The 19,793-nt window shown below is 46.4% G+C and overlaps 1 protein-coding gene across 4 annotated transcripts in view; it reads right to left on the minus strand.

Moving 5' to 3' along the window:
* The window catches only part of STEEP1 (STING1 ER exit protein 1), a 57,877-nt gene that overhangs the window by 10,965 nt on the left and 27,119 nt on the right, over positions 1-19,793 (minus strand). For 3 of the 4 annotated variants that reach the window (XR_005788060.1, XR_005788063.1, XR_005788062.1), the window contains one exon: positions 4,723-4,795. The exons of the other annotated variant lie outside the window; for it this stretch is intronic. The gene's annotated coding sequence lies outside the window, so the exon portion shown is untranslated. The remainder of the gene's footprint in view (positions 1-4,722; positions 4,796-19,793) is intronic. 4 annotated transcript variants of the gene reach the window in all.

Raw genomic sequence — 19,793 nt, forward strand, 5'->3', positions numbered from 1 at the left:
ACACCCCCCATCAGCCGTCCCGTTGGGTGCGGCCGCCCTGGGAAAGGGGCACACCCTTGGGCAGAGCGGCTTTCTTCAGCTGAGCCAATCCCCAAAGGGGTCTGAGAGCTGAGGGCCGTCTGCCAAAGGCCTGGAGTCCTTCAGGCCCGAAGGGGGTCCCGGAAGCACAGACAGTGCCCACTGCAGAGAGGAAGGGGGCGCTATTGCATTTGAGTTGAATCAGCGGACCAGCTGGTGACACTGAGGAGGCGCTGACCAAGGGACACAGCACAGGATTGCCAAGTGGCGTTGGGGTCTCAGTTAAAGCTAGAAGACGAAGCATTTCGGCAGGCCCAAATAGTGTTCAGATTTCAAGGTCCCTCATCCTTGGCCACATGGATCTGTCCTCTCTCCCCTGGATTAGTTTGTACTCGGGAACGTGTGTATTATTTAGAGAAGGCGCTGTGTTCCTGAATTCCCCAAGTTTTTACCTAAAACCACTTCCTAAACAGGACTCAGATCCAGGGGGGTTGGTAGATTAGCCCTGGTTTTGCTGTGACGACACTTGTGTGTGTTCATGGCGGCAATCTAGCTCCCAGGCGAACACAACTATGTGGATGTTACATGGGATAAAAACCGATCAGAAAAACTGTTTCAGAGCTGACAACGAAGAAAAAAACACTTGTCTACGAGCAGGCGGATGAAAATCACGGGGCTCAGGATTAAACCTCATGAGCAGGCGCGGCTCAAAAAGGGAGCAAGTGACAAAGGAAAACTAATTATAAAGGCACAAAGGAAAAACCATTGAGACAGTGATGAAATATAGTTCAAGTGGCTCACCAGGTACTAGAAAGGTGAAAGACAAGTAAACTGCCCAGTTAAACAGGCTTTGAGAATCCACACAGGAAATTACCTGGATGATGGTTCAAAAACAATGCCTTGCTGTTCCGAGAAGAAAGGGTCCCCGCGGGCGGGCTGGGGGGGGGGGGAGGGGGCGGGTCACAGTTTAGAATCAGTTGCCCTCTTGGCCTAAAGCGCGGGCAAGGTTGCCCACTGTGCCCCACTCAGGAAAACAGCTGGACACCCATGAGTGAGGAGCGACAACTCTTATGACTGGCGGTAGCAGTGTGGCTCCTGGGGAAGAACCCCCGAAACATCCCATCGAAGAAGAAATTTGTTGGCGGGAGGGGGTGGGCCTCACTCTGCTTCTCTGCACGGGTTTGCCGCTGAGCGTACATTTTAACAAAGGCTTTGTTGCTGCAGCTATGAGGGACTCTCATGGCATCAACGTTAGGGGGAGCTACTTAGGAGGGGTCACCTTGTGCCCTAAAATCAGTCTAGATGCAAGGGGAGTCAGTCCTGCTTCCAGCCCTACCTTAGGGGAGAGGCGGGACCACCTACAGCTTCCAGGGGCAGGTCCCTGCTAGCAAATCTCATTTTATAGCTCGTGCCACCAGCCTGACCGCCGGGCGCGAATTCTGGGAGCTCCAACTATTGTGCCCTGCCCCGCACCCCCAATCCCAGACACACACACCACAGGTGGCTTTCTGAATCTCCAGCGATAATACCTACCTTACCATGGGGGCACCTGGGGGGCTCAGTCGGTGAAGCGTCTGACTCCTGATCTTAGCTCAGGTCTTGATCTCAGGGTGGTAAGTTCAAACCTCGCACTGGGCTCTCTGCTGGGCATGAAGCCTACTTCAAACAAACAAACAAACAACCTGTGGAGCACCTGGGTGGCTCAGCCGGTTAAGCGTCCGACTTCGGCTCAGGTCACGATCTCGCGGTTCGTGGGTTCGAGCCCCGCGTCGGGCTCTGTGCTGACAGCTCGGAGCCTGGAGCCTGCTTCCGATTCTCTGTCTCCCTCTCTCTCTTTCTCTGCCCCTCCCCCACTCACTCTCTGTCTCTCTCTCTCTCAAAAATAAACATTTAAAAAAATACCTACCGGGGCGCCCGGGTGGCTCAGTCAGTTGAGCGTCTGACTTCGGCTCAGGTCATGATCTCACGGTCTGTGAATTCGAGCCCCATATCGAGCTCTGGGCTGATGGCTCAGAGCCTGGAGCCTGCTTCCGATTCTGTGTCTCCCTCTCTCTCTGCCCCTTCCCTGCTCATGCTCTGTCTCTGTCTCAAAAATAAATTAAAAAACATTAAAAAATTAAAAAAAAAATACCTACCTTACCATGTTCCAGATAATCTACTAGGGGCTTTGCCTTCTTTTTTCCCCTGAAGAACCCTATAAAGTAGGTATGGCTGTTATCCCCACTTTATAGATGAGGACATTGATGCAATGAGGTAAAGTGGTTTGCTTATTCCGTGAGCATTTGGAGTACCAGACCGGCGGTGATTCCTGACCCTTCTTCTTTTTTTTTTAAATGTTTATTTTTGAGAGAGCGCAATCAGGAGAGGGGCAGAGAGAGGGGGACAGAGGACCTGAAGCGGGCTCTGCACTGACAGGCTGACAGCAAAAAGCCCGACGTGGGGCTCGAACTCAATAACCATGAGGTCACGACCCGAGCCGAAGTCAGAAGCTCCACCGACTGAGCCACCCAGGGGGCCCCCAACCATTCTTTCTTCACGGGCCCCTCTGGTGAAATCAGTGGTTTCCCCTTCACAGAAAAAATGCGCCTCTCTCGCGGGCGCACGAAACATATTTAATTTCAAGGAGTTCAGGGATGTGGCCGAGGCCTGTGAGATTCGCATTTGAGCTCAGGACAGGTGGGGGCGACCATGTCTGCAGTTCATTCATGAAGCAACAGGTAGTATTTGGCATCTGTTTTGTTACGGAGCCCTGACCATCCACCCGGCACCTGTTCTAAGCACTTTACAAATATTAGCTCACTTGGGGCGCGCCTGGCTGGCTCAGTCCGTTGAGCCTCCGACTTCGGCTCGGGTTTATGATCTCGCGGTTCGTGAGTTCGAGCCCCGCGTCGGGCTCTGTGCTGACAGCTCGGGGCCTGGAGCCTGCTTTGGAATCTGTGTCTCCCCCTCTCTCTGCCCCTCCCCTGCTCATGCTCTGTCTCTCAAAAAATAAATAAACGTTAAATAGCTCACTTAACGCTCCTAACGCCACATGAGATGGGACCACTGTTGTCTCCACCTGACAGATGGGGAACCCGAAGCACAGGGGAGATGAAGCGATTTGCCCGAAGTCGTACAGCCAGGGCACCGCCATGCTCTGCAGGGAGTGGGATCAGGGGCTGGGCTCTGAGCGGCAGGGACAGGGTCCCTGCCCCCCAGGTGCTGACATTGTAGTGGCCCCCAGCGGGTCAGTGGACCATCGCAACGCGTTATGGTGTATTCCTCCCTCCGGCGAGGAGGCTGTGGCTGTGCTCCAGAGCAGGGCCGAGGGTTCCGGGCTCCAGGGCGGCAGCCAAGAGCTTGCAGGGACTCCCTTCTCAGGCCCAGGACCAAAGGAGCCCGACGGAAGGAGGGGAAACCTTTTCTGGTTGCGGGACCTCCCATTCCGCTCCCGCTCCGCAGTCTGGAAACCAAACAGCTGGGAGTAAGGCTCCCCTCAGGCACTCCGGGAGCGGAGGAAGCAAGCAAGCGTCCTCACTCCTGTCTGGGGTATCAGAGCAGGGTGGGGTCCCTACAGGCCTGCCTCTTCCTTGCTCTCTCCCTGCAGAGACAGCGAGCTCCCTGAGGGAAAGCCCTAGGCTTGCCTGTGTCTCCATCATCCTGGCACTCAGTATGTGTTTCCTTCATTCATTCATTGAACCGACGTTTATTGAGCATCTACTACGTTACCCGGACCTCTACTAGGCTCGGGAATCAACAGTGACCTCCCCCCCAAAGCCCTCTCTAACTGAGCTCACATTACAGCGGGAGGGCCACACAATAAACAGAACGAGCAACAAAAATATAGAGGGTCTTACAGGAAATCTGAAGCAAGGAAGGAGGATAGGAAGTATGGGGAAGTGAGGAAATCTTATATTTTTTTTTTTAAGTTTATTTTGAGAGAGAGAGAGCAAGCGAGCGAGCGTGGGAGGGGCAGAGAGAGAGAGAGAGAGAGAGAGAGAGAGAGAGGGAGAGAGACCCCAAGCAGGCTCTGCACCGTCAACTCAGAGCCTGACACAGGGCTCGAACTCACGAACCTCGAGATCATGACCTGAGCTGAAACCAAGGGTCAGACGCTCAACCGGCTGGGCTACCCCGGTGCTCCGGAAGTGATTCCTCACTTTTAGATAGAAAAAAGGTATCCCTTATAGAAGGGACAGCAAGGACTTCTCTGAGAAAAGGACACTGAAGTCAGGACCTGAAGCAGGTGAGGGAGCAGGCCATGCAGATACCTGGGGGAAGAGTGTTCCAGGCAGAGGAACAGCAAATGCGGAGGCCTCAGTCAGGAATGTGCCGGGCATCTGTGAGAACCAGGGAGGGGACCACAGTGGCTGGAGCGCAGTGAGGCGAGGGGGATCGTAGTAGGAGTCGCGGGGTCAGAACGCACAAACAAGTAGTGGAGATCCGTGTGTGGTGGCCCGGAGCAGGGGAACCAAAGTGGAAGCTCTCCAGATCCTGCTGGGACTTTCCGCCACAGGAAAGTCGGGGGGTGGGGGCAAGCCCCACAGGAAAGTCTATTAATAACTCATTCTCTCCCTTCCATTCCAAAGGCATGACTGGATGCCCTACCCCACCCCCAACCCCCAACCCCCCAGCCACCCCCCCCCCGCCCCCCCCCCCCCGGGGAGGACAGGCAGGGGCTTCCCGGAAGCTCCTCCTCCTTCCCAGGCTGGGATCGGGACTGACCTGGCAGGTGCAAGCCGGGGACTGAGAAGGGACCTTTAGGGGCGCCTGGCCCGGCTCGGTTGGTAGAGCATGCCTAAACAAAACAAAAACAAAACAAAACAAGGACTCAATTCCCTTGTCCTTTCGGACGTTAAGAGGGAGGGCAGGATGGGCTGGGGCCACCTGTTCCCTCTGGTCGTCCCGAGAGAAAAACACCTTTCGGTCAGCGTCTTTAAACAGCCAATTCTCTTTCAAAGTCCTACTTCAGAGGCAAGAGGGAGAAGTGGCCTTGCCCTCCTTTTGGGGCGTCTGTGTCTGAGGCCTGTGGCCTGCACTGTCCCGCAGAGACTCCAAAGTCAAACCCCCTCTCTTATCTAGAAGAGGACGTGTGGTTCTCTGGAGATTCTGCACACGAGCTTTACACGTTTCCGTATTACAAATATCTTTACCCACTCTGCGACTTGGCTATCGTACTCTCTTAATGGTGTTTTTTGATGAACGGAAGCTCTTAGCTTTAATGTAGCCAAATGTATACGTCTTTTATGGTTAGTGCTTTTTGTGTTTTGATTGAAAGGCCTTTCATTTCCCAAAGACAATGAAAACACTTTGCTATGTTGTTTTCTAGAAAAACTTTTTTATTAAAAAGTTTTTGGAGATTATTTATTTATTTTGAGAGAGAGAGAACGAGCGCAGGGGAGGGGCAGAGAAAGAGGGAGAGAGAGAGAGAAGAGAGAGAGAGAATCCCAAGCAGGCTTTATGCTGTCAGCACCAAGCCCAACTTGAGGCTGGGTCCCACGAACTGTGAGATCATGAGCCAAAATCAAGGTTTGGGTGCTCAATGAACTGAGCCACCCAGGCGCCCCTGGAAGTTTCTTTTTTAAGTAAACTCTACGCCCAGTGTGGGGCTTCAACCGATGATCCCGAGATCAAGAGTCCCCTGCTCTACTGACTGAGCCAGCCATGCATCCCCTAGTCTAGAAGTTTTTTTTATCTTGCTCATGTAGATCTGTGGTTTTTTGTGAATGATGTGGGATAGTGGTCAAGTTTTCTTTTTGCCATATGAGAGATAATTGTCCTAGCAAAGTATACTGAAAAAGACAATCCTTTCCCTACGGAGGAGCAGTGGCACCTATGTTATATATCTGTTATTACCTGTGTGGGTCTGTCTCTGGACTCCCTGTTCCCTTCTGTTGATCTATTTGCCTACCACTGGGCCAATATCATATTGTTTTCATTACTTTCACTCTATAATAAGACAATATCTACTAGACCTATCTTTCCACCTCGCTCTTGAAGAGTTCCTTGGCTATTCTAGGACGGTTTCCATAGAACTTAAATTGCCTTGCCAAGTCTTCCCCCACACATACGCACACATACAACTGTTGAGATTTTTGAATGGGGTCTCATTGCATCTACAAATCGCTATGCAGAGAACCGACCCCTCAATGTTATCAAGGCTTCCAACCCATGAATACAGTATATCACTCCATCCATTTAAATTTTCATTTTTCTCAATAATCTTTTATAGTCTTTTCTGTTTTAAAAATGTTTATTTATTCTGAGAGAGAGAGAGAGAGAGAGAGAGAGAGAGCAGGGAATGGGGCAGAGAGAGAGGGAGACAATCCTAAGCAGGCTGTGTGCTAGGAGATCTATCTGTAGGTATTTAAAAAAAAAATTTTTTTTAAATCTCTATTTATTTTTGAGAGAGAGAGAGACAGAGTGCGAGCAGGGGAGGAACAGAGAGAGGGGGAGACACAGAATCCAAAGCAGGGTCTAGGCTCCGAGCTGTCGGCACAGAGCCCGACGCGGGGCTCGAACTCACAGACTGTGAGTTCATGACTTGATCCGAAGTTGGACGCTTAACCGACTGAGCCACCCAGGCACCCCTAAGCCTAGGTATTTTTTATGCTATTACAATGACTTATTTATTTATTTTTTTAAGTTTCCAAATGCTTGTTGCTTATATAGGGAAATACAACTAGCTTTCCATATTGACCACACGTCCAGCAACCTATCTAAATTCATTCATCAATTCAAATGTTTATCCTTCAATTCTTTTGGATATTCTTTGTACACAATTGTGTTTTCTACAAATGATGACAGTGTTATTTTTTCCTTTCCAGATCTTTAACCTTTTTGTTTCTTTTTCTTCTTTTATTGCACTAAGATTTCCAATACTCTAGTAATGGAGGGAATCCTTGTCTCATTTCCAATTTCTGGAGGCAAGCTTTTAAGTATGTAACTTGCTTTACAGTTTTTTTTATAGTTGGCTTTTATCATAATTAAGAATTTTTCGTCCATTCCTAGTCCCTTATTCCCATATGTATCCTTACAATAAATGCCTATTCTTTAAGCTAACTTGAGTATCTGTTCCTAATATCCAAAGAAGCCTGATTAAAACAATGATCATTTTGTCACTTTAAGTATTTGTTTATTGAAAAATTTTTTTCATGTTTATTTATTTTGAAAGAGCAAGAGAGAGAGACAGAGAGAAAGAGAGAGAGAGAGAGAGAATCAGCAGGGGAGGGGCAGAGAGAGAGGGAGAGAGAAAATCCCAAGCAGGCTCTGCACTCTCAGTGCAGAAACCACCATGGGGCTGGATCTCAGAAACCTTGAGATCATGACCTGAGCCAAAATCAAGAGTCAGACACTTAACCAACTGAACCAGCCAGGCACCCCTTTTTAAAGATTTATACCTCTCCATTTTCTTAGTTCATTCCAGAATAATATTGAGTAATAGCAATGATGGCAAGCATCCTAGTCTCATTCCTGACATTAAAGAAAAATGCCTCTAGAATTTCATCTAAATCCTATTTTATTATTTTTATTATTATTTGAGAGAGAGCATGCGCCAGTGGGGGAGAGGGGCAGAGAAAGAGGGAGAGAGAGAATCTTAAGCAGGCTCCACACTTAGCATGAAGCCCAACACAGGGCTCAATCTCACGACCCTGGCATCATGACCTGAGTTGAAATTAAAAAATCAGACACTCAACCGACTGATTGCGGTGTCCCATTTATTAATATATTTTTTTAGAACCTTAGCACATCTATATTCAGGATTTTTATATGTATATTTTTTGGTGAGACTGGTCCGGAATTGGGGGAAATGATCTTTTTCTATTCTCTGAAGGTTTAAGAACTATCTGTTCACTGAAGTTCTGCTAGGTCTCAATGACATATTCTTATCACCCAGAGATCACCACTGGTTAATATCTCACTGCATCTCCTTCCAGATCTTCCCCCGCCCCGTGTACGGGTGTGTGTGCACATGAACAGATATATAATAAACCAAATAAGATCACTCCGTCTACTGTTCTGCCAGCTGCTTTCTTCAGCCAATAACCTCCACCATTTTAACGCATTTTCATCTCATCTAATATCACATATTTCTCTTTTCCCAATTGACCCTGAAATGATCCTGACAGCTGGTTTGTCCACACCATCACCCAATCTAGAAGAAAGGCATGAAGTGCATCTGGTTTGGAAAAGGAAAATTTTAAGGTTGCTGGAGGGGTGGTGGGTGGGAGAGATGGGCTAAATGGGTGACGGGCCTTAAGGAGGACACTTTTTGGGAGGAGCACTGGGTGTTATATGTGAGTGATGAGTCCTAAGTTCTAGTCCTGAAACCACTAAAAAAAACCCCCACGAATGAAATATACAACACAACAGGTGGAAGTTCAATAAAATATTAGGAGATCTGAACATGGAAAAAAGAAGAAAAGGAACATTTTTCTAACAATTATATCTGTCTTAAAATGGAAATGGCTGTGTTGGGAAATTGTAAGACTGGAGACTTTTTTTTTTTTTGTCTAATATGTCACTATTATTTTTTAATATAATTTATTGTCAAATTGGCTCACATACAGTGTGCAAAGTGTGCTCTTGGTTTTGGGGGTAGATTCCCATGGCTCATCGCTTCCATACAACACCCAGTGCTCGTCCCAACAAGTGCCCTCCTCAATGCCCATCACCCATGTTCCCCTCTCCCCCCCCATCCACCCTCAGTTTGTTCTCTGTATTTAACAGTCTCTTATGGTTTGCCTCCCTCCCTCTCTGTTTGTAACTTTTTTCCCCCTTCCCCTCCCCCATGGTCTTCTGTGAAGTTTCTCAGGATCCACATGTGAGTGAAAACATATGATATCGGTCCTTCTCTGACTGACTTATTTCACTTAGCATAATACCTTCCAGTTCCATCCACGTTGCTGCAAATGGCCAGATTTCATTCTTTCTCATTGACAAGTACTATTCCATCATATATATAAACCACATCTTCTTTATCCATTCATCAGTTGATGGACATTTGGGCTCTTTCCATAATTTGGCTGTTGTTGAAAGTGCTGCTATAAACATTAGGGTTCAAGTGCCCCTCTGCATCAGCACTCCTGTATCCCTTGGGTAAATTCCTAGCAGTGCTATTGCTGGGTCATAGGGTAGTTCCATTTTTAATTTTTTTTTTTTTTAGTTTTTTTTTCAACGTTTATTTATTTTGGGGACAGAGAGAGACAGAGCATGAACGGGGGAGGGGCAGAGAGAGAGGGAGACACAGAATCGGAAACAGGCTCCAGGCTCTGAGCCATCAGCCCAGAGCCTGACACGGGGCTCGAACTCACGGACCGCGAGATCGTGACCTGGCTGAAGTCGGACGCCTAACCGACTGCGCCACCCAGGCGCCCCTCCATTTTTAATTTTTTGAGGAACCTCCATACTATTCTCCAGAGTGGCTACATCAGGTTGCATTCCCACCATCAGTGCAAAAGGGATCCTCTTTCTCTGCATCCTCACCAGCATCTGTTGTTTCCTGAGTTGTTAATTTTAACCACTCTGACCGGTGTGAGGTGGTATCTCAGTGTGGTTTTGATTTGTATTTCCCTGATGATGAATGACGTTGAGCATCATTTCATGTATCTGTTGGCCACCTGGATATCTTCTTTAAAAAACTGTCTGTTCGTGTCTTCTGCCCATTTCTCCACTGGATTGTTTTTCAGGTGTTGAGTTTGTAAGTTCTTTATAGATTTTGGATACTAACCCTTTATCTGATATGTCATTTGTAAATATCTTGTCCCATTCCGTTGGTTGCCTTTTAGTTTTGTTGATTGTTCCCTTTGCAGTGCAGAAGCTTTTTATCTTCATGAGGTCCCAATAGTTCATTTTTGCTTTCAATTCCCTTGCCTTTGGGGATGTGTCAAGTAAGAAATTGCTGCGGCTGAGGTCAGAGAGGGTTTTTTCCTGCTTTCTCCTCTAGGGTTTTGATGGTTTCCTGTCTCACATTCAGGTCCTTTATCCATTTTGACTTTATTTTTGTGAATGGTGTAAGAAAGTGGTCTAGTTTCATTCTTTTGCATGTTGCTGTCCAGTTCTCCCAGCACCATTTGTTAAAGAGACTGACTTTTTTCCATTGGATATTCTTTCCTGCTTTGTCAAAGATTGGTTGGCCATACATTTGTGGGTCCAATTCTGGGTTCTCTATTCTATTCCATTGGTCTAGGTGTCTGTTTTTGTGCCAGTACCATACTGTTTTGATGATTACAGCTTTGTAGTAGAGGCTAAAGTCTGGGATTGTGATGCCTCCCGCTTTGGTTTTCTTTTTCAATATTACTTTGGCTATTCAGGGTCTTTTGTGGTTCCATACAAATTTTAGGATGGTTTGTTCTAGCTTTGAGAAGAATGCTAGTGCAATTTTGATTGGGATTATACTGAATGTGTAGATTGTCTTGGGTAGTATTGACATTTTAACAATATTTATTCTTCCAATCCATGGGCATGTTTTTCCCTTTCTTTGTGTCTTCCTTAATTTCCTTCATAAGTTTTCGATAGTTCTCAGCATACAGATCTTTTACATCTGTAGTTAGGTTTATTCCTAAGTATTTTATGGTTTTTGGTACAATTATAAACGGGATCAATTTCTTGATTTCTCTTTCTGTTGCTTCATTATTTGTGTATAGAAATGCAACTGATTTCTGTTCATTGATTTTGTACCCTGCGACTTTGCTGAATTCATGTATCAGTTCTACAGCCTCTGGGTGGAGCCTTTGGGGTTTTCCATGGAGAGTATCATGTCGTCTGTGAAAAGTGGAAGTTTGACTTCTTTGCCTGTTTTGATGCCTTTTATTTCGTTTTGCTGTCTGATTGCTGATGCCAGGACTTCCAACACTATGTTAAACAACAGTGGTGACAGTGGACATCCCTGTCATTTTCCTGATCTCAGGGGGAAACTCTTTTTCCCCACTGGGATGATATTAGCTGTGGGCTTTTCATAAATGGCTTTTATGATGTTTAGGTACGGTCCTTCTATCCTTTCTTGAGGGTTTTTATTAAGAAAGGATGCTAGGGGCACCCGGGTGGCTCAGTGGGTTAAGCACCCAACTTCGGCTCAGGTCATGATCTCGCGGTTCGTGAGTTCAAGCCCCATGTAGGGCTCCGTGCTGACGGCTCAGAGCCTGTAGCCTGCTTCGGATTCTGTGTCTCCTTCTCTCTCAGCACTTCCCCCACTCATACTCTGTCTCTCTCCCTCTCAAAAAAATAAACATTAAAAATTTTAAAAAAGGATGCTATATTTTGTCAAATGCTCTTTCTGCATCAATTGACAGGATCATATGGTTCTTTTCTTTTATTAACGTGATGTATCACATTGATTGATTTGTGAATACTGAACCAGTCCTGCAGCCCAGGAATGAATCCCACTTGATTATGGTGAATAATTCTTTTTATATAGTGTCGAATTCAATTTGCTAGTATCTTGTTGAGAGTTTTTGCATCCATGTTCATCAGGGATATTGACTTGTAATTCTCCTTTGTGTGGGGTCTCTGGTTTGGGAATCAAGGTAATGCTGACTTCATAGAATGAGTCCGAAAGTTTTCCTTCCGTTTCTATTTTTTGGAACAGCTTGAGAAGGATAGATATTAACTCTGCTTTAAATGTCTGGTAGAGGGGCGCCTGGGTGGCGCAGTCAGTTAAGCGTCCGACTTCAGCCAGGTCACGATCTCGCGGTCCGTGAGTTCGAGCCCCGCGTCGGGCTCTGGGCTGATGGCTCAGAGCCTGGAGCCTGTTTCCGATTCTGTCTCCCTCTCTCTCTGCCCCTCCCCCGCTCATGCTCTGTCTCTCTCTGTCCCAAAAATAAATAAACGTTGAAAAAAAAAATTAAAAAAAAAAATAAATAAATGTCTGGTAGAATTCCCCTGGGAAGCTTATTTGTTGGGAGATTTTTGATAACTGATTCAATTTCTTCACTAGTTAAGGGTCTGTTCAAATTTTCTATTTCTTCCTGTTTGAGTTTGGTAGTGTGTGGGTGTCTAGGAATTTGTCCATTTCTTCCAAGTTGTCCAGTTTGTTGGCATATAATTTTTCACAGTATTCTCTGATGACTGTATTTCTGAGGGATTGGTTGTGATAAGTCCATTTTCATTCGTGATTCTATTTGGGTCCGCTCTCTCTCTTTTTTTTTTTTTTTTTAAGAAGTCTGGCTAGGGGTTTATCAATTTTATTTATTTTTTCCAAAAAACCAGCTCTTAGTTTCATTGATCTGTTCTACTGTTTGTTTTTTATTCTACATTGTTTATTTCTGTTGTGGTCTTTATTATTCCTCTTCTACTGGCCTTGGGGTTTCTTTGTTGTTCTGCTTTCTAGTTCCTTTAGGTGCGCTGTTTAGATTTTGTATTTGGGATTTTTCTTATTTCTTGAGATAGGCCTGGATTGCAATGCATTTTCCTCTTAGGACTGCCTTTGCTGCATCCCAAAGGGTTTGGACTGTTGTGTTTTCATTTTTTGTTTCTATATATTTTTTAAATTCTTCTTTAATTGCCTGGCTGACCTATTCATTCTTTGGCAGGATGTTCTTTAACCTCCTTGCACTTGGAAGCTTTCCAAACTTTTTCTCATAGCATTGTGATCTCAAGATGTGTATGGTATGATCTCAATTCTTTTATATTTATTGAGGGCTGCTTCGGGACCCAATGTGTCATCTATCTTGGAGAATATTCCATGTGCACTCAAGAAGAATGTGTATTCTGCTGTTTTGGGGTGCAAAGTTCTGAATATATCTGTCAAGTCCATCTGGTCCAGTGTATCATTCAGGGCCATTATTTCTTTATTGATTTTCTGCCTAGATGATCTGTCCATTGCTATAAGTGGAGTATGAAAGTCCCCTGCAATTACCACATTCTTACCAATAAGATTGTTTATGTTTGTGATTGTTTTATATATTTGGGTGCTTCTGAATCGGGTGCGTAGACATTTATAATTGTTAGCTCTTCCTGATGGATAGAACCTGTAATTATTATATAATGCCCTTCTTCATCTCTTGCTACAGCCTTTAGTTTAAAGTCTAGTTTGTCTGATAGAAGTATGGCTACTCCAGCTTTCTTTTGCCTTCCAGTAGCATGATAGATAGTTCTCCATCCCCTTTCAATCTAAAGGTGTCCTCAGATCTAAAATGAGTCTCTTGTAGACAGCAAATAGATGGGTCTTGTTTTTTTTATCCATTCTGATGCCCTATGTCTTTTGATTGGAGCATTTAGTGCATTTACATTCAATGTTATTATTGAAAGATACGGGTTTAGAGTCATTGTGATGTCTGTAGGTTTCATGCTTGTAGTGGTGTCTCTGGTACTTTGTGGTCCTTGAAACATTTCACTCACAGAGTCTCCCTGAGGATCTCTTGTCAGGCTGGTTTAGTGGTGATGAACTCCTTTAGTTTTTGTTCGCCTGGGAAAACCTTTATCTCTCCTTCTATTCGGAATGACCGGCTTGCTGGATAAAGGATTCTTGGCTGCGTATTTTTCCTTATCAGGACATTGAATATTTCCTGCCACTCCCTTCTAGCCTGCCAAGTTTCAGCAGATGGGTCGGCTACTACCCTTACATGTCTACCCTTGTAGGTTAAGGCCCGTTTGTCCCTAGCTGCTTTCAGAACTCTCTCTTTATCTTTGTATTTTGCCAATTTCACTCTGTGTCCTGCAGAAAATCTATTCCTGTTAGGTCTGAAGGGAGTTCTCTGTGCCTCGTGGATTTCAGTGCCTGTTTCCTTCCCCAGGTTGGGGAAGTTCTCAGCTATGATTTGTTCAAGTACACCTTCTGCCCCTTTCTCTCTCTTCTTCTTCTTCTTCTGGAACTCCTATGATACAGATATTATTACATTTCACTGAGTCACTTAGTTCTCTAATTCTCCCCCTTGTGGTCCAGAATTTCTTTTTCTCAGCTTCATATTTTTCCATAACTTTATCTTCTATTTCGCTTATTCTCCCCTCTGCCTCTTGAATCCTCACTGTCACTGCCTCTAGTTTATTTTGCACCTCATTTACAACAGTTTCAAATTCATCATGAGTATTTTTTAGTTCCTTGATGTCTGCAGCAATAGATTCTCTGCTGTCTTCTATGCTTTTTTCAAGCCCAACGATTAATCTTATGACAATCATTCCAAATCCTGGTTCGTTACGTTGTTTATATCTGTTTTTTATCAATTCTTTAGCTGTCATTTCTTGTGAGGAGAATTCTTCCGTTTCATCATTTGGGCTAGTGTTCTGTCCCTTGTGTGTTTTAAAAGCTTGTTATTTGTCTTACACCTGCGAGCACTGCTATATTAAAGAGGGGTCAGTAAGACTGGAGACTTTCAAGCAAAGGCTGGACCAAATATGTGTCTGGGGAAGTGGCACAGGGAATTCCTGTATGTGGGAGGTTAGAGCTCATGATTTTTTAAGGTGTTTTCCACCCTTGAGTGATGAAGATACTAGGACTGATTTTCTACAAATTGTGTTACTGTATCACTTTTGCACTGGGTCCTTATCCCCTCCTGTCTCCTCAGGTACATTGCCCTGGTAATTCTCTCTCTCTCCTGCATTATCTCTTGGCTTTTTCCTCATCAGCATTCAAATATGCTGTTATTTCTCCTGTCTTGAAAATACCTACTGGGGCGCCTGGGGGGGCTCAGTCGGTTGAGCGTCTGACTTCAGCTCAGGTCATGGTCTCATGGTTCAGGAGTTCGAGCCCCACATTGAGCTCTGTGCTGACAAACAGCTCAGAGCCTGGAGGCTGCTTCGGATTCTGTATCTCCCTCCTTCTCTCCCCCTCCCCTGCTCATGCTCTCTCTGTTTCTCAAAAATAAATAAATGTTACAAAAATTTTTTAAAACAGAAAACACCTACTGTCACTCTCACTTCCCACTACACACACCACATTTCTCTTTTCCTTTCACAGCAAAACTCAAAAAAATACAAAACAACCCACAATCATCTGTATTCGCTGCCTCTGATTCCTCTCCTACCGTTCTCTCTTGAACTCACTCCTGTCAGGCTTTTGCTCATACCACTCTATTAAATTGCTCTTGTCGAGGTCACCAAGGACGTCTACTAAATGCAATACTCACTTCCAAGTCCTCGTCTTTCTTCCGCGTGCTGGTCATTTGCCTATTTGCTCTCAGAGCCATTTTCCCTCTTCTGCTCTGTTGTGTGGAACGGACGACTACATTTCCCAGGCGCCCTTCCCCTCTGACTTCCTGATGGGTTTGGCTAATGGGAATCACTGGCTGAAGACTGGAGAGTAGAAGCTGCGTTACCCCCTTCCTTTCCCTGTGTTGAGTGTCATCTCTAAAACAGTGACTGTATCTACTCTGTGGCTCCCCCGGGATAGGCCTTCCCTCCATGGACCAAGCTCCTGCTGGGCCAGCCTTCCTGCTTCTGGGTGGTCCCTGATCCTGGACTTGAGTAACACCAAGGGGGGGAGGGGAGAGAGAGGAGAGAGGAAAGAGGGGGGGGGGGGAGAGAGAGAGAGAGAGAGAGAGAGAGAGAATCCCAAGCAGGCTCCATGCACAGGTTGGAGCCCTATGTGGGGCTCAATCCCACAACCGTGAGATCATGACCTGAGCTGAAACCAAGAGTCAGATGCCCAACCGACTGAACCACCCAGGCGCCCCAGGATTCAATCCTTGCACCAGCTCTCTTTTCTGTGTACACGTATGTCTTGGGGAATCTCATCCTGTCTTGTGGCTTTGAAGAACATCTATACACCAAAACCTCCCACGTTGATAGCTTCTAGCCAGACGTCCCCAGTTGAGCTCCGGACTGCATATTGCCTACTTGACGTGTCCACTTTGCCAGCCGGCAGGCGTTTTGCACTTTACATGTCTGAGACAGAGGGCTTGGCCTTCCCCCCCAAAGCTGTTCCTCCCATCTCAGTAAATGGCGCTTCGGTTCACCCAGTTATTTTAGCCACAAATTAAGAAGTCGTCCTTGATTCCCTTCTTCCTCTCGCTTCCCACATCCAACCCATCGGCTTTTGCCCCGATAACAAATCCTCCCAAACACATCTCCCTTCAGTTTCTCCAACTCTTCCTCTACTACCCTGGGCCGACCGCTCTCCTGTCTCTCCCGGGCTACTACAGGGGTCCCCTGATGGGTCTCCTTGCTTCCATTCTGGCCTCCCGGTGACAAGCCATTCTGTGCGTGACAGCTAGCACCGTTCGGAAGCATAAACCATGTTACTCCTCTGCTTAGAAGTCTCCAGCTTCCCACTGTGCCATTGAGATGGAAATTCCCTATCTGGGCCCGCAAGGCCATACATGGCCTGGCTCCTGCTCACTCCCCTGACCACCTCTTGCTGCTTGCTTGTTCTCTCGCTCAATACAATCTAGGCACACCGGCAGGCTTATCCATTCCTGACGCGGTAGGCTTATCCCTCTGCGGGGCCTTTGTATTTTCTGTTAGCCTCCCCCGGATTGCTTCCCCCACCCATCCTTACCTGGCTGGCTCATTCTCGTCCCGCGGGTCCCCTGGGCTCAACGGCCCCGCCCCAGAGTCCATCCCTGACCACCTGACATTCTCCATCACATCACACTATTGTAACTGACCCATTTCTTGTTCCCTTGTTTGTCTGGCACCCCTGCCCCCAGAACATGAGCTGCCCTGTTCTCCGCTCTGTCCCCAGCTCCTACTGCAAAATCTGGCACGGAGCAGCTACTCGGTATACAGTAAGTTCACGGGGTAAGGTAACAGATGAACTTCAGCAGGAAGAGGGCCATCTCTTCCTCTGGGACTGGAAGGAGAAAAGGATGGAAAGAGATGAAACTAATGGGTGCCCCCTGTGTCCTCGGTGCTCTGGGGAGAAAGAGGTCTGTTGGGAGAAAGGGGGCTCACAGGTAGAGAGGCTGGGGCAAAGTGGTGGAGGCTGTAAATTGTTCCAGGGGGGAACAGGAGGGTTGCTGACCCCAAACACACAGGATTGCCTATCGGGACAGTGTCAAATTCCACGCGTGGGGTGCCTGGGTGGCTCGACTGGTTAAGAGTCTGACTCTTGATTTTGGCTCAGGTCACGATCTCGTGGCATGTGTGGGTTCAAGCCCCACGCTGGGCTCTGAGGGCTCCGCACGGACATCGTGGAGCCTGCTGAGGATTCTCCCTCCCTCCCTCCCTCTCTGCCCCTCCCCTGCTCGTGCTCTCTCTCTCTCTCTCTCTCTCAAAAATAAACAAACATTAAAACAAAAATGTTTTTAAATAAATAAAACTTAGAAGGAAAGGCGAAGGAACCAGAGTAACCAAAACAAATGTTAAAAAGGACACAGCTAGACAAATCATACGACCCAATTTCAAGACTTCCCACACAACTGTAATAAGCAAGTCAAGATGGTGGGGTATGAGTGCAAGCACAGAGACAACATACAGGAGAGAAAGTCCAAAACTAGATTCAACGGACTTTTAGCAAAGGTACAAAGGCAACTGAATGGAGAAAGCAAAGGCTTTTTAACAGATGGTGTCAGAACTGAACATCTGTATACAAAAAAAAAAAAAAAAAGAACCTCAACACATGCCTCACACCTTCTACAAAAATTAATTCAGGGGCGCCTGGGTGGCTCAGTCGGTTAAGCGTCTGACTTCAGCCCAGGTCACGATCTCACGGTTCGTGAGTTCGAGCCCCGCGTCGGGCTCTGTGCCAACGGCTCGGAGCCTGGATCCTGCTTTGGATTCTGTGTCTCCCTCTCTCTCTGCCCCTCCCCTGCTCATGCGCTCTCGCTCTCTCTCTCTCTCTCAAAAATAAATAAACATTAAAAAAAAATTAATTCCAAATGGGTCACAGACTGAATTTAAAATATGAAACTTATGGAAGAAAATCTGCACGGTCCTGGGTTGTGAAAGCTACTACACTATTAAGAGAATAAAAAGACAACTCCCACACTGGGAGATGTTGCAAATCACATATCTGATAAAAGACTTGTATCCAGACTGTACAAAGAGCTCTTAAAACCCAACAACAGGGGCGCCTGGGTGGCGCAGTCGGTTAAGCGTCCGACTTCAGCCAGGTCACGATCTCGCGGTCCGTGAGTTCGAGCCCCGCGTCGGGCTCTGGGCTGATGGCTCAGAGCCTGGAGCCTGTTTCCGATTCTGTGTCTCCCTCTCTCTCTCTGCCCCTCCCCTGTTCATGCTCTGTCTCTCTCTGTCCCAAAAATAAATAAACGTTGAAAAAAAAAAACAAAAAACAAAAAAAACCCAACAACAGGGGCACCTGGGTGGCTCAGTCGGTTAAGCGTCTGACTCTTGATTTTCGGCTCAGGTCACGATCTCACGGTTTGTGAGGTCGAGCCCCACGTTGGGCTCTGCGCTGAAGGCACAGAGCCCACTTGGGATTCTCTCTCTCTCAAAATACATAAATAAACAATAAGAAAACACCGTTTAAAAATGGGCAAAAGATCTGAGCAGATCTTCTCCAGAGAAGATATACAGGTGGCAAATTAACTAATACAAATATGTTCACAACAACAACAAATCAAATAGTCTAATGAAAAATGGGCAAAGGACTTGACTAGACCTTGCTCCAGAGATAATATGCAAATGGCTCAAAATCATATGAAAAGTTCCTCAACACCGCTGTTCAATGCTAACGGAAACCATGAAGTCCAGCCTCACGCCTGTTAGGATGGTTGCCGTCAAACACAGAAAATAAAAGTAAGCGGTGTTGGTGAGGATGCGGAGGAATGGGGGCCCTGGACGTTACTGGTAGGAGTGTAAACGGGGGCGGCCGCCGTGGAAAGCCATATGGTGGTTCCTCAAAAAACCCAACACAGAATTACCATCTGATCCAAACACCTCACTTCCGGGTATCTACCTGAAGCATCGAGAGCAGGGTTGCAAAGACCTCCTCTCATTAGGGAGACGCAAATCAAAAGCACAAGATACCCCTGAGCAACTGTCCTAGATCAGAGGATGCTAAAGAGACATGGGTGGCTCAGTAGGTTAAGCCTCTGACTCATGATCTCAGCTCAGGTCTTGATCTCAGGGTCGTGAGTTCAAGCCCCGCGTTAGGCCCCGCTACTTAACATTAAAAAAAGAGAGAGAGAGAGAGAGACTAAAGAGACGTGACAGCTGAACGCAGTGTGCGATTCTGGATTGGGTCCTGGAACAGAAAGAGGACACAGTGGAACGACTGGTGCAATCCAAATGAAGTGTGTAGTTTAACGTTATTGTCCCAGCGTTAATCTCTGGGTTTTGACCACTGTGCTATGGTTTTGTATGGACTGGTCTGCTCGGGCTGCTGTAACGAAATTCCACAGACCGAGTGGTTTTAACAGGCATTTTTTTTTTTCTCACGGTTCTGGAGGCTACAAAGTCCAAGGTCCAGGTGCCACCTGATTCAGTTCCTAGGGAGAGCTCTTTTCCTGGCTAGGAGACGGCCGCCTTCTTGCTGTGTCCTCCCGTGGTAGAGAGAGAGAGAGAGAGAGAGAGAGAGAGAGAGACAGGTAGAAAGAGAGCTCTCTGGTCTCTTCTTTTAAGGGTACTAATCCCATCATGAAGGTCCCACCTCATGACCTCATCTAAACCTAATTGTTTCCCAAAGGTCTATCCCCCGAATCCCATCACGCTGTGGGGTTAGTACTTCAACAGAGGAATCCTGGAGGGGACACAGTTCAGCCCGGACCATTATACAGGATGTTAACATTAGGGGAACCGAGTGGAGAGTATACAGGAACTCTCTGAATGATCTCTGGAACTTTTCTGTACATCTCAAATTATTCAAAGATTTCTTTTTTTAATTTTTAAATTTTACGTATTTATGTATTTGTTTTTGCCATCAATAAGAAATTTACTTGTCTCAAAAAAAGTCCAAACGCTGG

This window comes from Herpailurus yagouaroundi, unplaced genomic scaffold, assembly GCF_014898765.1.
Source record: "Herpailurus yagouaroundi ecotype Mexico unplaced genomic scaffold, PumYag 67641, whole genome shotgun sequence".
NCBI classification, from domain to species: Eukaryota; Metazoa; Chordata; class Mammalia; order Carnivora; family Felidae; genus Herpailurus; species Herpailurus yagouaroundi.